The sequence below is a fragment of the Hesperophylax consimilis genome, chromosome 15 (assembly GCF_061612785.1).
Source record: "Hesperophylax consimilis isolate HC1 chromosome 15, BYU_Hcon_1.0, whole genome shotgun sequence".
Lineage (NCBI taxonomy): Eukaryota > Metazoa > Arthropoda > Insecta > Trichoptera > Limnephilidae > Hesperophylax > Hesperophylax consimilis.
The window spans coordinates 11,312,995-11,329,311 of record NC_142850.1 but is presented as its reverse complement, the minus strand read 5'-3'; the positions used below and the strand labels follow the sequence as shown (position 1 = coordinate 11,329,311).

The window sequence follows — 16,317 nt, the reverse complement described above, 5'->3', positions numbered from 1 at the left end:
TTGAAAAAATCTCCTGATAAAAAAATACATGACGCCAACGGGACTCGAACCCGTGTCCATTCGATTTCCGGTCGAAAGCTCTGACCACTGAGCTATGGGGGCTTATTTCTTACCCGAGAAAATATTCAATATATGCTAGTGTTTCATTCAACAATTACTGCTTTTTTTACATTTTTTCACCTGAGAACAACCAACTTTATTTTTTATATGAGAAAGGCATTGTAAGTGCTAAATCTCTCACTAGATGGCGTTGATACAAATTGTATACATTTTTTAGGTGAAATACTTGGACTTGTCAAATATTATTTATTATTTTTTTGATAAATTAATGTTTTTTAAAGACAAGATTTTTATTTATGCATAGCACAAAGGATAACAATTATTTTTATAAGCAATTTTTTTCAGGCGAACAATTATTGCTTATAAAAATAATTGTTATCCTTTGTGCTATGCATAAATAAAAATCTTGTCTTTAAAAAACATTAATTTATTTATTTATTTATTGGCTCGCCAACAGAATACATCACATAATTTTAACAGTAATTTAAATTTATTCATGGTTATAATGATGTTTTTAATTAAAGGTGAGCACAACATTCATCTCAGTATTCTTTGTGTAATAGTAATTGGTTAGTTACAGTAATAATAAATTTAATTACAAAAATGTAAATAAAAACACGGAGGATCGAAATCAATTACTAGGAAGAAACTTACATACTTATTAAAATATGCATACATACATGCATACATCTAAATACACATATAAATACACATACATATATATATATATACACACATACATAGATGCATACATACTCATTCAAATATAAACACACACATAAGTATGTGTTATATTAGTTATATTCCATTAACTCATGGTACTAGAAGACAGAACAGTACTACGAGAAATTTATGTACAAAATCCTCGACAAAGTTGTAGACAACCTCTAAGAGATAATTAATTTCCACTGTACCCACGCTCAGACAAACTTTTCTACAACCCACACAAAAGTCAACTACACACAAAATTTTGTTTTCAAAAGTACACACACCAACACGTCATGATCATTTTTCCACCGAATTTCTACTTATTTTCGAGTTAATTTAATTACAACAAATCGTAAAGTTAAATCTTAAATGGTTTCCTTTGCATTTGAGACAAGGGCCCCTTTTGGATTAGCCCCTTTATGGATTTTTTTTCACACAAGCTGTCAAACAAATTTTTAATATTCAAATGACTTAAACTTTTGGTGGCCGTCAGCGCCGAAATAGCGTAAACCAAAAAAATCTAGACTAACGTAGCAAACTAACTAACCATCACGCCGTTTCCCCGTAGGGGTAGGCAGAGAGGATGGACCGCCAAACAACTTGGTCTTGGCACACACTTCTTGCCTCATTCATATTCATACATACTCTTCTATTATTCTGACTCTTGACATGCCCCAACTCAAGTTTCTGATTCACTTGATCGTTCCGTGTCTTCCTCGGGGATCCCCAAATTCTGATACCATTCAAATTTGCTTCATATATTCTTATTACACTCCTTTCTTCGTTCATTTTCTCTACATCCTCAAATAATCTAAGAGTGCATTTTTTGTGACATTACCCACATTTCTCACATGATCATACATGGTTTTACCACAAATACGGCTCAGGGATTTGAAATTCTACTTTCATCCTTCTTCTGCCAGTTCCATGCCTCACTGCCATTCGTCAGGGTAGGTACAAGCACTTTATTGTCGACTGCTAGCTTCGCTTCCTTGAACATGTTTTTGGCAACGCCAACTGCGTTCAGTCCTCCATTAAAGAAGTTACCTGCATTTGCCCTGCTTTCAATATATCTGTCAGCCTTCCCTTCACTCGTACGCATACTTCCTAAATACATAAACTCATCCATCTGCTCTAAGTATTCCTTATTCACAGTTATATTGCACACTGTTTTCGTTCTCTCTCTTTCAAATAACATGACTTATTTATATTCATTATTAACTCATTCTTCATACATACTTTGTTCATTCTAGACACGAGAGACACTAGATCTTCCATACTGTTAGCAATCAGCAACGCATCATCAGCACGCAACAAGCAACATACTTTCAGACTACTCAAATTCGCGCCCAATCCCACCTCTTTCAATTCTTGCATAAAATGAACATAACATAATATAGTTCTTATCCCTAAATGTAAATATTGATACTATAACAAAACAGATTTCTAATCCCTTCTAATAATTGTACATTATTTTTAACTAGCTGACGTGTACCCATCGTTGTTTGACTTTTCCCTACTTTCTATAAATGTAATATACATTTACTATATATGAATATAATATAAATAAATATATAAAACATTACGTTTTGAAATAAATTTTCTAAATTACAGTGAAGCTAAGTAAGCTAACTAAGCGCGCAAAGAGACAGATGCGAATAACGAATTTATTTTAGTATTATATATTGAAAGAAAGTTTCTAAATGCTAGTTTTTTAATTTTTTTTAAATGTTGTATTTTTTTATTTTTTTAAATATTTTTTGTTATTTACACCCGCCAAAGAAGTTAAGCGGGTATAAATAAATATAAAAATATATAAAACATTATCAAAATCTTTTGCGTAGTTTAGAAGAACATCTTTGTTTTATACTATGTAAAGACTTAATTTTTATGCGCTTCTATGTTTGATTTATTAAAATTTTTTTGTAATATTTTATTCATAATATTTATCACAATATTTTGTTGAAGTGGAAACTTGTGAGACGTTAAATGCAAGTTTAGAATGAAACCGCTTTCAGAATATAAACGAATTATATTTATGATCGTTCAGATGGGGGTTTAAAAGAAACACGGAAAACTTTATGTCCTTCATTATATCTTTTCCCTGAATACGTTTGTACGACTTTTAACATTTCAGCTTATTTTTATAGTTTTGTAATCAGTTCAAATGTTCATGAAATACATTCGAAAGTTCGTATTTTATGTATTTATATATTAAAAGTATTCTTTCAAAAGTTGAAATTTTTAAAAGTTTTCATAAATATATCGTATTCTTCATAGTATTAGAATTTTGTCTGTACATGTGTGTGTGTTTAAAATTAAATTCCTTCGTGTGTTTTTCAATATACATATTTAACTGTATTTTTTGTGTGTAATTAGTTGCAAGGCGAAAGGATTCATGGGTTATCAATTAAATATAAATCCCTAAAAATTGGTTTTAATTGAACTGATTTAAATTTATCAAATTAAATTGAACTTTTAACAACTTTTTGAAATTAAAGCTAAATTCAGCTAAAATTTATAAATAATTATTTCAATTCAAGTTTCAGTAATTATTTACAGCAAAGCTGGTTCAATGTATATTATGGTGTCACCAACTCGATTCAATGTGAACTTAACAGAAGCTCTTACAAATGGTTTTGTTAGAGCTTTTGCAGTAGTGATCACGATATAGGTACACGGAGAAAATGAGTATTACTGATTTGTTAGAAATATCTTTAAATTGTTCGTAGTTTGGGTAAAAACGGGATTGCAGGCCGTTTCCTGAAAAAGTTTTGCCAATTTGTAATACATCTGAACACGTGTTTATGCACCTGCATTTGCCTTGATAATATATAATTATTATTTTATTTTATTTATTTATATATACGCCTAAAAATACTTTTACATGATGCAGTGTACATAGGAGAATATCTGTATTATACATTTTCGTGGTAAATGACCTTACTAACTGATTAAAAAAGGAGTTCTAAAAACTCAAACACGCTTTCAATTTTACAAAGACAAATTACCAAATTTTCAGTTACCTCCAAAATTTGTTGGGATACATGGCTTGATACACCAGCTATATTTTATGCTAACAATTACTTGCACGCTCTGCCTAGTTACAGCGCATTAAATTTGATAATCACAAGGTGTTGGTAAAACACGAATAACAAAAAGTTTATCCCCTAATCTTGCTCTTTATTTTTATTTTAAATTAGTGATTCGATGTTTAGTAATATTGTTTTTTATTTAGTTTATTGCGTTAAAAATCCAATTTTTTCTGTTTTTAGAACGAAAACATTTATGTATTTATTTGCAAGCTTTGTGCGAGTATTGCGCTATAGAGGAGACATTACATAATATGAGAACATTCAAGATAATCCTAAAGCATTAATCATGATTCTTACAAAAAAAATATCTTTTCAAATCTGTATATTTCTGTCCTTTAGAAATATTAAATTCAAACCTGCAATATGATACGAGTATCTCTGGCATAGAAACGCCGGTTGCTGATTTTGAAACTTCGGCACAATCATGTAAAATTTCGACGGAAATTGTAAAATTATTACTATTGGTTATTTTTATTTTTTTATTTATTTATTTAAACGCCCATTGGGCTTTTACATACATTGTTATTAGTGTTATTACATTAACTATGTGACATTTAAAAGTTTACGTACATATATAAATAAAATAGTTATTATATCTGTAGTACATAAATGTTTTACAAATAATACAGAATACCATTATGGAGAACAGTTTTTTTTTTTTACTTACTTAGAAAAATAAATGGATTGAAATTAATCAGCATTTATAGGGACTTAAAATCATATTCGAATTGTTATTTAAATTACAATATTAATTTGTAAAGTTGAAACATATATATTAAAGTTAAAAAGTCATAAAAGAAAAGAGTGAAAAAACAGAAGCTAAAAAATGGGTTTTTCACTATGGAGTGGATAAGTCATACATTTCAGCAAAGTGTTTATGTAGATTTCGTTTAAGCACTGCTACGGAATCTCTAAATATATCAACAACATTACCAAATTTATTACCAAAATTTTGTATTCGATTTAACGATATGTGCGCTTGATAATTAGATTTGAAATTGTCACAGAAAAAGGTGGAATTTTGTCTCGTATTTTTGGAAGGTACAAATAATTTTATTGTGGCAAGAATTTCAGGGCTGTCGATTCTATAATTAATAATTTTATTTAGTAGAACAAAGTCGGAGATAATTCGCCTATCTGACAGCGTAATCAAATTTAGTTGATGCATGAGTTGGATATAATTTATATTTTGGATTGGAATATTCAGTTTAAAGTTAATAAATCTTAAAAATTTGTGTTGTACCCTTTCAATATTGTTGGAATGTACTTTATAAAACGGGGACCAAATAGGCGAATTATACTCTACTTGACTTCTTACTAAAGGTGTGTACAGTGTGTTCAAACATTCTAGTGACTTGAAGTCACATGCGGTTCTACATATAAAACCAAGCATTTTTAGGGCTTTATTTGTGATTTCATTTATATGCGGATTGAATGTTAACTGTTCATCAAATATAACACCCAAGTCCCTGATTTGAGTGACAGCTGTCAATTTTACATTATTAAGCGAATATTCATAAATTGTATGATTTCGTATTTTACAAAAACGAATGACCTCTCATTTTTTAATATTAAGAAACAGAGAGTTGATGATGCACCAACGATATAGTTTATTTAAATTAAGTTGCAAAGTATAACAATCGTCTAGACTGCGTATTGTTTTATATATTTTCAAATCATCTGCGAAAAGAAGAACTTCTACATCTTTAAATATGCTAACAATATCATTAATAAATAACAAAAAAAGAATTGGTCCCAGGTGAGACCCCTGAGGGACCCCACTTGTGGCTTCGAAAATGTAAGATTCCACAGATTTTATTTTGACACATAGCTCTCTTTTACTAAGATAACTATCAATCCAACTTAACAGATTACCCTTGATACCCAACATACTTAATTTTTGTACAAGGATATGTCGCCTAACTTTGTCAAAAGCTTTGGAAAAATCAGTATATATTGAATCCACTTGATGCTTCAAGGCAAGAGAATCAGTTATGTAATTTTCGTATATGATCAAGTTACTTAGGGTGGATTTACCTGTGATACAGCCATGCTGGTTGGGTACAATAATATTATTAATTTGTTTACATATTACATCTAGGACTAACGATTCAAATAGTTTGGGAATAGCGGACAATATACATATTGGTCTGTAGTTTGATATATCGCTTTTATCTCCCTTTTTATGAATAGGCGTAAGATAGCTTTTCTTCCACTGTTTTGGAAAACACCCTGACGACAAAGACTTATTAAATAGTAAAAATAATGGATAAATCAAACTGCGAACACAAGATTTTAAATATATTGGAGGGAAACCATCCGGTCCAGCGGATTTATTAGTATCTAATGCTTTTATAGCCTTTTCTATAGCGTTTATTTCAATAAAACAATGGTTTAGGTTAAGTGATTCTTCAAGTGATATATCATTTGGGATTTCATTATCAGTAATATTATCATCATAAACACTTTTGAATAAATCTGCAAAAAGATTGACAATGCCTTCGGTATTATCCGCACAATTGTTATTCAGATACATAATATTTGGTAAACTACAATCATTTTTTCGCTGAGCATTAGAAAAGTTCCACAATTTTTTAACATTATCATGAACCTCCATTTCTATTAAACTAATATAATCATTATAACATTTTTTAGACAATTCTTTGCACTGCTTTCTTATGTTAGTAAACATTATATAATCATCGACGTTTCTAGATTGCTTATATATTCGGTGAGTTTGTTTTTTAGTATAAATCAATTCTTTTAATTCTTTTGAAAACCATGTAGGGTAAAGGGATGCAATAAAATTAACTTTTGGAACATGACGTTCTTTTGAAGTGTTTAGGATTGAATAAAATTGTTGGACTTGATTCACAATATTGTTTTCATCTTCTAGAAATGACCAGTCTATATGGTCAAGATAATCAATTATATTTGGGTAGTCAGCTTTTATAAAATTGTACGATGAAGTTTTTAATTTCTGCAATTTTCTAGACTCATTTGTGATAATAATATCTAACGCGGGATGGTGTTGGTCTAAAGGTAACAACAATTCATCCGATTGTTTTACCACTGTCCTTAAGTCACTAGAAAATACTAGGTCAAGCATTCGGTTATAAGAATTATGCACTTTATTTAACTGTTTTAGTCCTAGGAAAAAAGACATATCAAGCATTTCCTTAGATTTGACACACTGCACTTCTGTTTCGTTAATAATCACTTCATTGTTCTTATCGAAAGACCAGTCAATTTTCGGAAGATTTTAGTCGCCTACAATTATAAATTTGGCTTAAGGATATTTATATTTTAGTGTTTCTACATCCTCGATGTGGTTCTTGTATATTTGCAGATCTGACATTGGTGGAATATAAGTACAAGCGATAATGATTTTTGTGGATGAAATATTTAGCATTACAAACATCTGTTCAACGCTTTTGTGTTTAACTGGCAATTTTTTAGATGAAATGTTTTTAGATATGCACACCATTACACCTCCTCCTTTTGATTTGTTGCTTGTAATGGGGTCACGGTCAAGACGATAGATGTTGTATTTATTGAGACCTAATTCCGATGAATTGATGTCCTCATTTAACCATGTTTCTGTTAATAACAAAATATCATGTGGGAATGTGGGAGAAGTTATTTTGAGATGTTGTAATTTGGTTCTCATTCCGCGAACATTTTGGTAGTACCCAAACAATTTTAGGTGCTGTTTAAGTTTTTTGGCACGTTTTTTATTATTTTTGGAACAGAGTTTATGTACTTAATTGTTATGTTTGTTTCCCCATCCGCTTTTCTCGTTTCAAACTCTTTCCAAACATCCGTCATTTGTTTCCTTTGCAGCTCCGTGAGATCTTGTTTAACTTTGATGCCATTTTTCAGTTTATATTTATTTATGATTATTTGCTTAGCTTGATATGAATCTTGGAGTTCTACTTTTATGGGTCTGATCTTGTCAGTTTTTCTTACGCCAAGCCTATATATTTTAGAAATATTTATCTGTAATGTATCATCGATAATTTTTAACGTTGAACATACTTTGTTGTTGTCATCAGATATCCTGTTGGTTTGATTCTCGTCTCTACTTTCAGGTACGTTCAGCAGAATTAGATTTTTCGAACGTAAATTCCTTTCTGTTATCTCGGTAATTGCGTCACGTATTTCCATTGAAGTAGATTGAGTAGTTCCAGTTATTGCAGGTTGGTTATTAATAATATTTTTGTATGCGGATAGTTCACCCTCCATAGTCCCCATCTTCACTGCCATCTGTCCCGCGACGCCCAGTAACTCGGTAGTTTTTGGCATTATTTTTGCAAGTTGTTCTTTATTGAACTTATTAGATGAGTCGGTAATTATTAAATGTATTTGGTTAATAATTTCCTGAGCCTTCGCCATACATTGATTAGCATCCATTTTTATTTTAGAGGTTCGTAATATATTGTTATGCGAGGTGTGCATATCTAAAAGTCTTAATTATTCTTATTCGATGATCAATTTTACTATCATTAAACAAAAAGTGAATTTACCTACGATTAAGTAGGTTTTATTAAAGAATGGAATAGACCGCGTATGTATTGTTCATAACAATCTATTGAATGAATTTTGTAACGCTAAATAATTTATTTTCTTTTATTACAAGGAAGCACTCTACGTAAAACAATTTTTTTATACAAATACTGCGTGCTTTGACAAATAATTCTTTATAATTTTTGGCAAATATTTGAGATTATTATTTCAATTATACAAATACTGCGTGCTTTGACAAATAATTCTTTATAATTTTTGGCAAATATTTGAGATTATTATTTCAATTATTTTTACATGAACGTATTCAATTGTTAAATTGAAATAATTTTTGGTATTTATCATCAAATTAGTATGAAAATAAATTTGCCAGGTGCTTTACATTTACTTAAAGATATTAAAAAATTAGTATTAATTACTAAATTATTAAAAATTAAATTAATTATTCCACAGCCTTTTTCAACAACTTTCATTGTTTATTTTTGTGTACCTACCTACAAAAAATTATATTCAATTGTTATTCTTTCTTTTTCTCTATAATTATCCTTACTCAGTTAGTACTTATAATATTTATTTTTCCTGTTAATATTTGTTTTCACTTTAAGAATATTGTTTTCTAAAAAAAAATATCGTTAAAGAGCACTCATCAGGAAAGAAAATAATATTTCATAAACCTATGTTTTGGAAACTGTTATTCACGAAAACAAACGTAGGTACAACGATAATAAGAATTTTTATAAATTAATCTACCTACTGAAAGGAAAACTGGATAGCGCTGAATGAATTTCTGTTATTTTTCTTTTCACTTTTCATTAAAGGCAAAGTTTAAACTTCCAACTTATCACCATTTGGCGCATTTATTTTTTCCGCTCTCAATTCTCTAAGAATGCCTTTCTTAGTGATGAACAAGATTGTGGTCCCAATCCGAAAGAATTTCAGGAAGATGGAGGAATTACAAACGGTTGATTCGAGGTACTTTAACTTATTTTTATCGCTGTTTGTAGAAAATTTATGACTAGTGTATTATTTGATGTTTGGATTCGTATATAAAGGTTGTTTTCTTAAAATGTTCTGGTGGGAATAATAATAAAAATTCTATTCATTTACCAGTTAATAAGTACGAGGACTCTCGCGTCAACGGTGATATTCAAATATTATTTTTGTTCAACAACTTTGTGGCTTTATTTGAAAAATAAATATAATTAGTCCTACATTAATTTACTGTGTGTTCCTGCTTACACTAAAAGTTGTCGACATAGATTAATTTTAATCCCATTATTGGTATTACTCAACATTTTGGTATTTTAATAATAATAAGAGTATGCATAATGTATGCAGGGGTAGTGCAATGCAATGCATTCCATATTTTAAAATAACAAAAGAGAAATCAGATAAATTGTAAGAAGAATAATAAATAAGACAAAATAACAATACATAGATAGGCACAAAAAATAAAAGTGAAAAAAAAATAGATAAAAAATGTGTGTTAAAAATTAAAAAAAATTAATATCTCCCGTATCCAGAGAATCATTAGAGAGGGGGCTCCATCCAAGCAACCATGGTAATGATGATTGTGTTTTTTGATTTGCGTAGTCTGTGCCGTAAGCTTCCCATGTGGTGGTGAGAAGCACTCTGTAAGAGTGCACTCGTCCCTCCAGGAAGATTTCCGTAGCGCTGTATTATCTCGGTAGGCGGAATCGATATGCATTATTGTAAGTGACTTTTAGCTTATGCCATCGGGATGCAGTGTAAACTACCCAGAGTTCTGACGTGTACAGCGAAGTGCAGAATGCGTTGAATAGTAACCTTTCGACGTTTGTACTGCAAAAGTGAAAACGCATTGACAGCATAACTACTCTAACGGTCATTGCTCTTCTTTGTCTTTCTATATACTCCATGTCTTTCAGTTCGTCTGTGATAATATGTCCCAGATATTTGACGCAACGACTAATATCAATTTTCCTTCCTAGCCATACTAAAGGTGTTTGTATGAATTCGTTTTTACATTTAAAAACCATAACAATTGATTCATAACTCAGTATTCCCATTGAAAGTATAATAAACTATAATTACTTAGTGAAAAAATTAAATTTATTAAAACTCTCAGATCGAAGAATTATATCCGATTTAATATTTATGTTCAAAATTGTACATGGTAGTGTAGACAGCCTTGATTTAATTAACCTCATTGAATTTCATGTACCCATAAGAGCTACTCGTTCTAAAACCCTGTTTAATTGTAACAATTCCAAGACTGAGCATTTCAAACACTCGCTTGTACCTAGATTATATTAATAATAATAATAATAATATTTGGCTAATTTATATAGCGCCGTTTCCGTGAGAAATCACCTCAAGGGCGATGTACAAATTTATTTCTTAAATAGTTAATACTTCAACTACTGACTTATCTCTAAGACTTATATCTAGTGACTTACGACCTATAACTACTATCTTAACGACATATATACGAGTATTTACATATTTAGCAACTTACAACTAAAATTAATATTAACAATCTAATCTTACTAACGCCAGAAGATGAAGGAAGTTCTATTATATTAGGGTGTTTTTATTGTTAGCTGGATATATATGTAAAATGAATGAAATTAATGAATAAAATCAATCGTCAATCGTCGTACATTAAGTTAGTTATAGGTACGCAGATGTAGCGGATCTGTTTAACTGCACAGAAGCTAGGTACAAAAAGACTTTACTATTATATCTTCTAAATAATTACTTATATAATGTAAGTCTAATCATAGTTGTTCATAATATTTTATATGTACTTGTATCTCCTTCTAGTATTAATTTTATACTTTTTTTCCTCATTTTATGATCAAATGCCACAGTTAAATGTTATTCTGTGACATGAATTATGGTGTATGGTAAATTTATACCGTTGATATTAAATAAATTTTAACGTATTATATTCAAGGTTTTTATTTATTGCAAAATTTTCATATATTTGGAATAGTTCAATTAGTGCACTAAGTGACGGTACTGTACGTTAGAACCATATCATTTGCGAAGTTAATATTATTTACACAAACTCCTTGAACTTGCCAACATATTTTTGTTTAATTAAATTTTTGAATTGGTTCATGAGTGTTTATATTGAAGAGTGCTGGTGACATGCTTTCTCCTTGCCTTACGCCAAATAAAATGGGTTGGAAAACTCGCCAGGCCATTTCACTATATTTCCTTGCTGCGTTTGACAATTCGAAATAATCGCCATTAATCTCCTAAGTTTTTCCCACAGTTTATTGTGACAAACACGATAAAATGAATACTTAGATCTAGAAAGCAGGTGTAGATTGGCGGTATCCTATATAAGCTGGTAGTTTCTTTTAAGGCATTTATTGCCATAGATGTTGAAAATGCAGATTTAAATCCAAACTGGTTATTCTTTATCTTCAGATGGTCTGTTACGACCGTCGATAAAGTTTTTTCTAATACTGTTGTGAAAATCAAGAGTGAAATTGGTCGGTAGTTATTGATCACGGATGGATCCAGTTTTTTTGATTTAACTATGGAAATAATGACCGTCTTCGACATTTCGGGATGTACCTATAACGCTTAATATTTGCAAACAGATTTTCTAGGATAATATGAATCGCTGGGCCAGCATACATAATATGCTCAAGAGTTATTGAGTCATGTCCTGTGGCTTTTCCTGTTGCCATTTTTCTAACAGCTACTACCGTAGTGGTAATATAATCTTAAATTTTCAAACTAAAATTTATATTCATAGATTTTTTCTGCTGCTTCTTTACCCACCATAGAGAGGAAGTTACTAAATTCATTTGCTATTTTTTTTTCCTCTTACTCCATTGACTCGAGAAGAGTTATTGTTAGTGAGGTGGCAATACCATCCATTCGCTGTTCAATTTTTCTGTCTTGACTTTTTTCAGTGTTACTTTGAAAATCGTTCGGCACTTCTTCCTGTCTTCGACCACCTGCCCTGAGAGTGGTTTTCCGACCTCAATCCACAAAATAAAGGCGCGTCATGGTTCTGCACATTTGGCTGCAACCATATGATTCCATCCCGGAATGATTATATTTTTTCGATACGTGTTAATGGTAGAAGCAGCACTTCGTAGTGCGTCTACAACATTGTTTTAAACTTTATTTGATGTTTAGATGATTTTTCGGTTTAATTTTTATCAAGTTCTGATTGGTTGAAACCTTGGAGAATATTTGAAAGTTTTTGTTAATAGTTTCAGTATATTTAACTATTCAACTTAAGATTTCGGATTCCATCACAGGATCAATCATCTTTTGGAGTCATCAAATGAAATCCACAAAGGCTGATTGAAATTAAAGGATGAGATTTATTTTCATTGCCAACCTATGGACACCTTTGCTAGTTATAGCGTTATCCAGTGATTTTGTGATGACACAGTGATTTAACCAGCTAGTGGTACTATGGACATCACTCAGCTATTTCATTTCAAACCTAGAACATCAACAAAAAAATTAAATATGGAAACAAAACCATTAAAATTAAGAAAATTATATGAACATAATACATGTCTCCTTATTTACAAAATAAATAATAAACTCATACATACAAATTACATTCGACCGGTCAGTGGTTGAGTGGGCATAGCGCTTGGGTCTCACCCGAGCGTCGCGTGTTCGATTCCTCGGCTGGCTAAGTCCTCCATCACAACACAAGCAACATTTTCGGCTTTCTGTGGTGGTAGTAGGAGATTTTCAAACATTGTTGGGTTATTCGTAACCTGGGAATGTTTGTCTTTCTTTATTAAAAAAAAAAAAAAAAAAAAAAAAATACAGAACTAAAACGTCCCAAACACACACACAGTTTACACGGCAACACGATAAAATACATTTAAACACCATACATACTCATTATGACAAGCAATCCATTGGTTACGAGGGGAGCAACATAATAATTGCCTCCCAGACGAAATTAAAAATGAAAAAAGTGTAGTTACATTTAAAAAAAAAAAATCAGTTTTATGCTCAATCAACAAAACAATGAAAGTGAATAATATCGTTGTGTAATATATTTATGTGTAATGTTTTCGTTATTTCTAGTTAAATAAGTGAAAATTGTAATTTTCTTTTATCTAGAATAAAATGAAAAAAAAATGTAAAAGCATCAACACACACAGTTCATCAACTTCATGACAGTGCAAACGCAGCAAACTCTTTGCAAAACTTTTCTAATTCTCGAATTCCTTTCATTGACTATTTCATTTACCTTACTCAGTTTGTAAAATCCTGAAGATTTTCCGGTTTATTTATCGGCATATAAAATAAAAATATTTATTAATTAATTAATATTTTTCAACTTGTATCACACTATGTCGATATAAAGTGAATCCCGCAATGAGATGGCAACTCCGCAATGGTCGTCCAGTTAGAAGGCTAACAGCTAGATTTACGGCTGAAGTTCCATATTCTGAAAATTGAGGATGAATTTTTAAAAATATGTTTCTGTTGGTAGAACCTATGTTTTCTGGAGCAGTATAATGAGATTTTGCATAAATCTTTTATAAAATGCTTGGTACGTCGAATCGACCTACAGTTCTGAGATACGATCGTAGATTATTTTTATTTTTATGTGGATCCATTTGTAGAAGTTCTATCTTTTCTGTTCAGCGTTGTGATCGGTTTTAAAAAAATAAAGTTTCTGACTATGATACCTGGTGGCTAAATTTTCTACTAAAAATATCTTAGAATTTTTCTCTGTTTATTCAGATTTTAAAAGTGGTAAACTCGCCTGATTTTGTTTTTGTTTCCGGATCGAATTGGGATGCAATTATATATCTCTATTTTGGGAAGAACTTTTAACCCGGGGCTCTCTTTTTTTCCTTTTGTTACACATTGTTATTTTTGGTGGGTAAACAATTAAAATTGTTTGCAACGTTATCGGTATATGGCGTTGTTTGCGTGTTGATTGCTTGTTGATTTAATTTGTTTCAAGTAAGCTCGAACTTTGGACTTTCAAAAGATGTCTTTGAATCACCTCTGATTACATGCAATGAAGTTGTTTTTGAATTCATACAGTTTTTTTAGAATTTTTATAACGTCTTCAAAGGTTGCGAAGTTATCGTTAAGGGCATTTAGTTTTAGACTACGTATGTCGTTCATCAACATTGTTATTTATTTTAATAGAGTAATTATATATATATTTTTTTTTTTTTGTAATTATTTTTTATTTTTAATAATATGTTTACATGGTACATAATTCATTTTACATCTTGGGTATTTTTACTACTCTTCCATTGAAAGCATTTGCTTGTGTATGGAAGGGGAGTGTACATAAATGTTGTTGTTAGTTAGTACTTAAATAGTTCATTGTACATAAATGTATGTTTGCTGTAGTATTTTTTTTTTGATAATAGTGAAGGATAATATATGAATATAATAAATTTAAAAAAAGAAAGGAAGTTATGGAAAACTAAGGATATTTGTGAGATTAATTAAGTGACAGTAGTTTTTTTTTCAGAATATTTTTAAAGTGTCTCTTTACAGAGAGCAGTATTTGGGTTTTATCATTAATGCTTCTGATTTCTTCTGGTAGACGATTGAAAAAGGTTCTTCCCTGGTAAGTATAATGATGTTGTGCAAAAGACGTATTTAGTTTTGGGCATAGAAAAACATGTCTAAGTCGCGTTCTGTTTTCATTTAAAAATTGATATTTATCTTTTTCTTTTATAATTTGGATTAGTGAGTTTTTAATATATAGGTCTTTAAATGTAGGTACTTGAAATTCTTCAAACAGGCGTTCTGTTGGGTAGTCAAAGGGTTTTTTTAATATAATTTTAATAATTGTTCTTTGTATAATTTCAATTGGAAGAAGGTTACATTTATACGCGGATCCCCAACTAATAATAGCGTATTGTAAAGTGGATTGAACTAAGGCATAGTAAATTAAATATAGATTTTTTATCGACAGAAAGTTTCTAATTCTTAAAAATATATATATTAATTTTCTAATTTTGTTTACTATTTGACATATTTGTTCCTTCCATTTCAGATTTTTATCAATAATTACTCATAGATATTTAATTTTATTTGTTGTTTTTAGTACTGTACAGTTTGATTTGCAATAGTTTTGGCTGTGAATTTTAGTATTATTATGTATGACAATGTTAAAATTTTTAGGAGTATCATTTGTATGGATTGCAAATGGAATTACAAATGTCTTTTCATTATTAAGTGACAGTAAATTAGTGTCGAAAAAATTCTTGAGCGTGTTGATGTCTTCTGTGGCCTTTAACTCTACTTTTTCCCAAGTCTTATCACTTATTATTAATACTGTATCATCAGCGTATGATGTAATTTGACCATGTAAAGGTTGAAAAAAAATATCGTTTACATATATAGTAAATAGAATTGGTCCAAGCACTGTACCTTGGGGGATTCCAAAGCTTGTAATCTCTTGATCACTATTAATACGATTGATTTTTACTACTTGAGGACGGTTTTTTAAGTAGTCGGTGATCCATTTAATCGCGTTGCCTTTTATGCCGATATTATTCAATTTTTTTAATAGCATCTCATGGGATATGCTATCGAATGCCTTTCTAAGGTCAATAAATATACCCGCACATTTTTTACCTTTATCTAATGATTCGTAAATGTATGAAGTTACGTTAGCAATAGCATCTTGTGTGCTGAGAGATTTTATAAAGCCAAACTGGTTTTTGTGTAATATTTTATTATTATCTAGAAAATTTACCAATTGTTTTTTTACTATTTTTTCAAAGATCTTTCCTATATTAGAAATTAGACATATTGGGCGATAATTCGTTGCTTGATGTGGATCTCCAGATTTGTAAATAGGTGAGATTATTGTGGTTTTGTAGTTCATTGGAAAAATTCCAGTTGTTAAACTTAAATTTATTAAATGAGTGATAGGTTTTATTAAGTGAGGTTTCATAGTTTTTAACAT

General features: G+C 30.3%; 1 protein-coding gene across 1 annotated transcript in view; it reads right to left on the bottom strand.

The window, feature by feature from the left end:
- Positions 1-16,317, bottom strand: part of LOC149417291 (atrial natriuretic peptide receptor 2-like) — a 366,040-nt gene that overhangs the window by 110,174 nt on the left and 239,549 nt on the right. The window lies entirely within an intron of this gene.